The sequence below is a fragment of the Schistocerca serialis genome, chromosome 1 (assembly GCF_023864345.2).
Source record: "Schistocerca serialis cubense isolate TAMUIC-IGC-003099 chromosome 1, iqSchSeri2.2, whole genome shotgun sequence".
NCBI lineage: Eukaryota > Metazoa > Arthropoda > Insecta > Orthoptera > Acrididae > Schistocerca > Schistocerca serialis.
Genome location: NC_064638.1, coordinates 427,093,735 through 427,101,343, shown reverse-complemented (window position 1 = coordinate 427,101,343; position 7,609 = coordinate 427,093,735). Strand labels below are relative to the sequence as shown.

The 7,609-nt window shown below is 43.5% G+C and overlaps 1 pseudogene; it reads right to left on the bottom strand.

The window, feature by feature from the left end:
- On the bottom strand, positions 1-213 carry LOC126422635 (U2 spliceosomal RNA; annotated as a pseudogene).
- Between the last annotated feature and the right edge of the window lie 7,396 nt (positions 214-7,609).

Below are 7,609 nucleotides of genomic sequence, written 5' to 3'. Positions count from 1 at the left end.
TTTAGGTGGGCCGATCCCGACGGTACTGCAATGCCGGGCCAACCCGCGACAGAGGTGGAGCAAGCCCCTAGCACTCCGTCATAAGCCAAAAATGAGTTTAATATTCTGGTCGTGCAATGCAGGACGTATCAGATATTAAGCTGATAAGAGCAGATACTACACTTTTTTTCCCTCCTACCTCCCCTATAGCCCTACCTTTTCCTCTCCAAAAATGCCGCCATCCTCTAGTGTCGACGCAGCACGTAAAGCAGGGTGTTGTTAGCAGCAAGACTTATTGCCATAAACCGAAAATAAAAGCGGAGGCATACTCTGCTATGCCTCAGGGGGCGACGACACACTCCTCAGAAACACACTTCCCTCTGCAGGTGTGAGGCAAGTGATGATGTTAAAAACTAAATAGAAAGAAATAAATAAAGACAGAAATGAAGGCAAAAAAAAAACAGCGACGGTAGCACACTCAAACGAAACTGGCGAGATAATCCCATAGCCCATAGAATTAACGAAGTAATAATCCCCTAAGATAGATTATGTGTTTTCCAATTTTCCAATAATTTTTCATACAACGTTCACACAATTTCCATGTTACCAATTTCCATATTATCAGTATCATAGAGCAGTCTACTCTAGTGATGCCCAGAAAGCCAATATCAAACCTGGGGTATGGTTAAGTCAAGAGTAGTTTGAAAGTCCGAGTGACAAAGATCCAGGGGTACACTCAGGCAATTCTTATACGAGGTGCCTTACTCAGCCTGGACCACCTTTTGATAACCATGAACCATTGCAACTTTAAGAAATCTTGCAAAAGTAATGGTATATTTCCGGTCACATTCCGCCAGGCGATGCTGGCTCCAAAGGTGGTCCATGAAAGAGACAGCATCGGTGAGGCAAAGGTCATAGATCGTGAAAATGGTGTGGCCCAAGAGCCACACCACTGCGTTATGTCGTTTTCGGGGGTTGGTCTGAATATCAGGCGTAAGGAACCAGTCGATTGGCACATAGTCCAGTGTAGTCCCACCGATCAGCGCTAATAGCACACGTGCAAGGTCCCACACTTCTGTGACGTGAGGGCATAAGAGACGATGCTCTCTGGTGTCTACGTCACCACATCGGCCGCAAGCAGCCGAGGGCCATAGGCGGATGGCCGCCAAGCGATGATTAGTGGGTATTAAATTGTTTACAACGCGATACCATAGCGCTGAAACTTCTGTGGGGAGGGCTGGGTGGTTGATATTAGCCCAAGCTTGGTGCCAGATGACCGATGGTCGTCTGTCCTCCAATTTATGTGGTGTGGGCTGGCTCTCGAAGCGCCTAGTAAAGGCGCTTTGATGTGCGTGCCTTGTCGGTGGCCACTGTTAGGACGTAACTTTGATTGAGGTAATAGACCTTTACTGCCGTCATCCGGAATGTAATATGTGTCAAACATACTGGTTCACGCGTCGATTGTGGGCGATAACGGTCGAAAAGCACCGCTGTTGTCCCACCTGGGTCAATCTCACGCAAAGTGGCGATACGGTGAATCAGGATTGCCGCACATTTGCGGGGAAAGTCAATGAGTCCAAGGCCACCATCGACCTTTGGCAGTGTACAAGTCTGTGCATCAACTTTGAATAGTGCATGCCGCCACAACAGGCAATATACTGTTTGTGAGATGGCTCTGCTGGTTTGTTTCGGTAGCGTAAGGAGTTGTGCTACATACCATGCCCGTTATAGGATGTAAGTATTAATCAGTTGGATTCAATGATGGAGGTCGAGTCGTCGATCAGTGTGACTCACGCAAAGTCCTCTGATGCGCGTGAGAATCCGCCTGCACGTGAGTGTTAAGATGCGCTGCGGACAGGCAGTCACCTCAAGACCCAAGATACGTTGTTCCCCTACAATCCGGAACCATGGGCGCTCGATGGTCAATGATCGTGGTCCTAGTGGGATTAGCACCATTTTGTTGACTTTTAACATGGCACCGGATGCTCGTTCATAAACGTGGAGGACTCGGCGAACTGAATCGATGTCCCTGGCGTTTGCTACAAACACACCTACACCATCTGCGTATGCCGCACTGCGGAAGGTGACGCCTGGGAAAGGAACACCATCGACCATTCGTCCGATGTCACGCAGCACGGGGTCCAAAGCGATAAAATACACTGACAAGGGACACCCTTGTCGAACTGATCGTCTGATGGTAATTGGTCGTGATCTGCAGCCGTTAACAATGATTGTGGAATTTGCTCCATCCAAGAAGTGCCGGATGACTCTTATGAAGTGCTCCCCGAAACCCATCCGCGACATAACGGCCAGCAGGTAAGGATGGGAGACCCTATCGAAGGCACCGGCGAAATCTAGGGATCAATTGCAGCCGGGGTTCGAGCGTCGGCGGTGGGTGAGTAAGACAGCATCACGGTATATAGAAGCAGCGGTGAAGGTGGTTCGATTCGAAACGCCACATGATTGAGTGGGACAAAGTACCTTATTCATTACCTGTTTAAGACGTGAAGCCACACTTCGTGCCACCAACTTATAAACAGTGTTAAGAACGGTGATGGGACGTACGTCTTTAGCCCGACAGTCGACTGTGACCTTTGGATTAAGGGCAATACGTACAGCTAGAAAATCGGCGGGTAGCTTGTAACCTCCCCCCTCACTTATCGACCTTAATGACAGTGAAAAATTAAACCGCGTGTACCTAATGGTAATTTTGGAAAAGCAATCGTCACCGAAGTTAACCTGTCGGTAAAGAGGGAGGAAAGGGTTACATCTAAATGAAAGGAAAAATACAAATGAAACTGGTGGTAATTAATTTTGAAGAGGGATAAAGTTAATAAAGAAAGTAAATGTGCGGCCGTTACGTTAACAATTAACTAGCGGTAATTAGATATTTGAGATTTGGAGGAAATCACGGTCGCCAGTCCTAAGGACAATTACTATAGTAACTGAAAAAGTAAGGTTATTACACATATAATTAGCACTAGAAGCGTGGCAACTGAAGGTTGACACGTGTAGTGTGAAAACTGAAAGTTTGTCAGAAGTAATAAATTTCGCTACACTCTGACTTAATTTAGCAGAAGAATTAATAAAACCAGAAAACTGAAAGTTAATTTAGTGACTGAAATTAATAAGAAGCTTTCTTTCTGAAGCACATCGAAATCCAGTAAAATACGGTTAGTCTTGGACTACCTCAACAATCATTTCAAAAGCAACTTGACTCTACGCAATTTAGAAACAAGAGATTTAACTTTGAACTTGAATTAAATGATTCTGAACAATTAACAATAGTAAAATTTAGTACGTACCAAGCTGAGCTGCAGTCACAGGTAAGCTAAAATATGCTAACAAAACTCGCACTCTTAATTTGTGCTCGTGTAACCTAAATATTGTAGCCAGCTACTGAACTTTGAAATTAAAGCAGTGAAATCTAATTATATTATTTTAATGCTGGCGTTTGAATTTCAACGACACTCGGGTTCATTTCGGAAAAGGAAGGGACCCTGCTTGGCAATGCAATTGGGACAATGAGCAACAAAGGTTCATGCTAAGTTGCTGTAATTTTGCGAGGCAAATGGAACAATTTGAAAAGCTGAGGTCTGCCATACAGTTCTGAAACTTTACGTGCTTTTAGTCTTCCTTGTTGGTTGATTGAAGGTTTGAAGCCGTCGATCGAGGAGGTGGCGACAGTCACTCATTGTCGGCCGTCGCTGTTGCAGAAGCTGGATGTTGGCGCGCCTTCTTCTCGACACGGTCACCAGGCGAAACGGGCTCTTGATGTGCGCCAGCTAATGCTTCCCGTCCGCGACACCATTTCAGAAACTATCATCGCGAGTCGAGCGCAATTACATGCTGCCCAACCCCGAAAGCGCGGCAACTCGCGGGAGCGTCACACAACACCTGCTCCACTCGCTACTCCCGCCAGACTCTCACTGCTCCGCCCGCGCTCCACGCGGCAGCGTTAACACTCCCAAAGATCCTACACACTTTGATTCTTTACACGACCTATCGACGTAATCGTTCGATAGCAGTTTTCCCTAGGCAAGACCCAGCGTAAAAATACAACTAATATTTACGAAACAAACCAATTATACATCGACATAAGTGCATAAATATATATATATATATCCAAACAGTAAAGCAATTACAATATATAAAGAGACAGAAATGTCATATCTTGAGGTAACAAAACAAGGAAAAAAATAATAGTACCATAGATGGAAATAGGAGGATATGCATTTCCGGCGTTACACGTGCCCCACATTGTCTGAGGATGTTCGTGTAACGTAAACAGACTCAGAAAATGTCCCAAAAAAGAAACAGCGGAAATGCATATGCTCAAAACATCAAAAAAATTTAGCATTCGTCTAATTAACCATAAACCGATTTGTAGACAATAATAATTGAGTAGAGAAACTCCTAATCTTATTCCACTCTGTCATCTTGCACAAAATAAAACAGGTTGACAACATATCAAAATTCATAGAAAACATAGAAAACGGTTTAGCTATTCCAAAATCATTAAAATTCGTAACACTATAAGAAATGGAATACTATTTGCAAAATTGATCAGAGTACATGGTCATAAAAAACAGGTATATCAAAATACGCAAACTAATAATTAATTACATAGAATACACATATTTATGTAACCTTTTCATAATTAATATTCTCGTCATGTCCAATTAACGCTAAACAAGAAAATAATATACAGCAGATAAAATAAAACATAAATATTGACAGCAGAATCCTTTCACATCAGCTGTCCGGGAAGAAAAGCAACTCCACATTCCGTACTCGCGAGTAGAAAGGATGCCGACAGCGGCCCAAGAGCCAACAGCGGCACAAGAGCCGACAGCGGCTCGCCTCGCCAGTATTGTTGCGCCCGCGTGTGCGGCACGCTTGATCTCACTCGCCCTTGTGACGGCGTTTCCAGAACGTCCGTTCCACTGAATTCTTTCGGAAAAACTCACTCCCGAGTAATATCAAGGAGTCCATAAACACTATCACAGTGGATAACTCAACACTGTCCATCATCACACATGTACAAGCCTGAAACTTGAAACAGCGTCTAAGTACATCGGCAATGACTAATAAAAACACACATTCGCGAAATATTACAGAAAGTTACAAAATCATATTTACATTCCTTAATCTACTGTGACTCAGCTGAAAACTTAAACTAGCAGCTTGGATTTTTCAGTTGATTAGATCATGATTAAATTGATTAAAATTAAATTGATTAATCAAAATTAATTACTTATTAATTACAACTTCTTTAATGACCTTGGTCAGTCAAAAGCATGGCAATCTAGCAAATCGTTAAATCTTACACTCTATTTTACATACTGTATAAATTACCCATTGTGTGGTATTAATCGATCCTAGGTTGGTACAATTTCAAGTCTACAATATTCCGTAAGCATTTCTGTGAGGCATACCAATGACTTTATATGGTCCATTATAAACAAACTTAAATTTAGAGTTTTCATGGTCTATCTCGCTCGATTTCTCATGAGCTTTTACAAGTACTAAGTCTCCGAATGCAAACTTAGCAAAACGCGCTTTAGCGTCATGACGACGTATGCGAGCATCGGCTTTTAGCTTCATTACTTCTCGCAAACGATCTTTTTTCACACCAATACTAATGTTAATCCGTGGAGGGAATTTGATTATCTCTTCCAATTCACTTTCTACACTTTTTTCAATGCCGAAATTCCTCATGTTATGGCAGTTCAAACTCATTCCTACGTCAATGTCATCCGGCCAGTTAACAATGTGTATAGGCTGGTATTGCCTATGCACACCGTCTCCTGCCTCGTCAAAACCAACTACCATTGTTTTATCTAGTGACATACATGTCAAAGTTTTGCTTTCGCAGTTAATCACTGCATGGTACTTTAATAGCCAATCTAACCCGATAATTACTTCCGTAGTTAAGTCTGGCACGACGACAAACTCTTGTTCAAATCGTGCCCCACATATCTCGAAGTTGAAAAAAATCTGTTTTGTGACCGGTTTACTGGCCTTCCCAGTAGCACCGATAATTTTCACTCCTGTTACTGGCATAACTACGATGCCAGGTCTGTCTTTCAGTAACTCAAATATTTTCCCAGATACAGCACTCAATTCTGCCCCGGTGTCAATCAACACGTTTAGTTGTAGGTCGTGCATATTAACGGACACTACTATCTGTCTACACTTGTCCTCGACTGTTTCTTTATTTTCCCACAGTAAATCCTCGTCTATATCCAGGTCATTCCAGAAAAAACCATCCGGCTTTGATCCTAAATCCGATTTATCTGGCGGCTTTTTCAGCCTCTGTTTACATACAGTTTTAATTTTAACACGTTTGTCCTGAGGCTTAGTCTGTAGCTTCGCCTCCAATACCGAAACCTTTTCCTGTAACTCGTCAACTAGTGAGTGTTGCTTTGCTATCAATTCACTAATCGTCACCTTCGTTGATTCCACTTTGGTCAGATTAATCTCATCCGCCAATCTACCTGGAGGAATGTGTCCAGTAGTTTCTGCAATTACTTCCGCTAGATCTGCGCAACCCACACTGCTATCGTCTGACCGTATAATGTCAGCTCTAACCTCATACACGTTGTAATCTATGTGCTTTTCTACCAATCGTGTCCGGCTATCACTAAAATTTTCGCAATCTTTCTCCTTAATACTCTCGCAATGTTTAAACTGGAGGTTTGCGTCGGATGGGTCGGTTACTTCTACCACTGAAACTTTCGGTAAGGCCTGCCGGTTAGGGCCAGAACTTTCCGTTACTACTTCAACATCTAACTCCTGCGGGACGAAACACGACGAATCTTGCTCGTGCTCCCCCTTAACATCAACTATTTCTAGTAAAGTCTGCCGATTAGGGCCAGAACTTTCTATCATTTCATAAACACTATCTTCCTGCGGGACGAGACGCGGAAAATCCTGCACGCGCTCCCCATAAACGCTTCTCCCATACAGACCCCTATAATCTCTTAGTTCGTCGTATAAGCGACCGAACTGCCTTAACCAGACCTCATCCCTCTCTGCATCCCCTCGCTCGATGACGGACGTGTTATCCGACATCTGATCTTCTCTCAACAATTGCGAATCATTCTTAAACTCAATCTCCAGTTCCGCTGTGGGTATTACAGCTGCCACTTTATAATCGATTTCTGGAACACTACTTAAATTGTTCTCACTGACAGTGAATGTACTACCTACTGCCGTGTATACAGCTGATCTACTACTTGTGGGCGCACTCCTTTCTCCTAACACTGGCACACACTCCCGCCGTTGATTATTCCACACGGAATTTTCATAATGACGATACCTCGTCCTCAACTCTTTCCAGGAAATCACTGATTGTCCTGTAATTGCTTCCTACGTAGCGTTTTGTATCATCTGGAAGCTTCTTGTAGAGTTCCCAGACTATTTCGGATTCCGTGCGGCGATCACGCAAATATTCCAACTTGCGGATCCAGCCCTCACAAAACTCCCTCATCGAACCGCGCGAATTCGCATCGAAAGGCCTCGATACGACAAATTCGCGCCAGACACTTTGCTGTTTTTGCTCCGACCAGTATTCAGCCAGAAACAAATTTTTAAACTCGTCAAAAGTCAGGTTCGTAATGTCGAG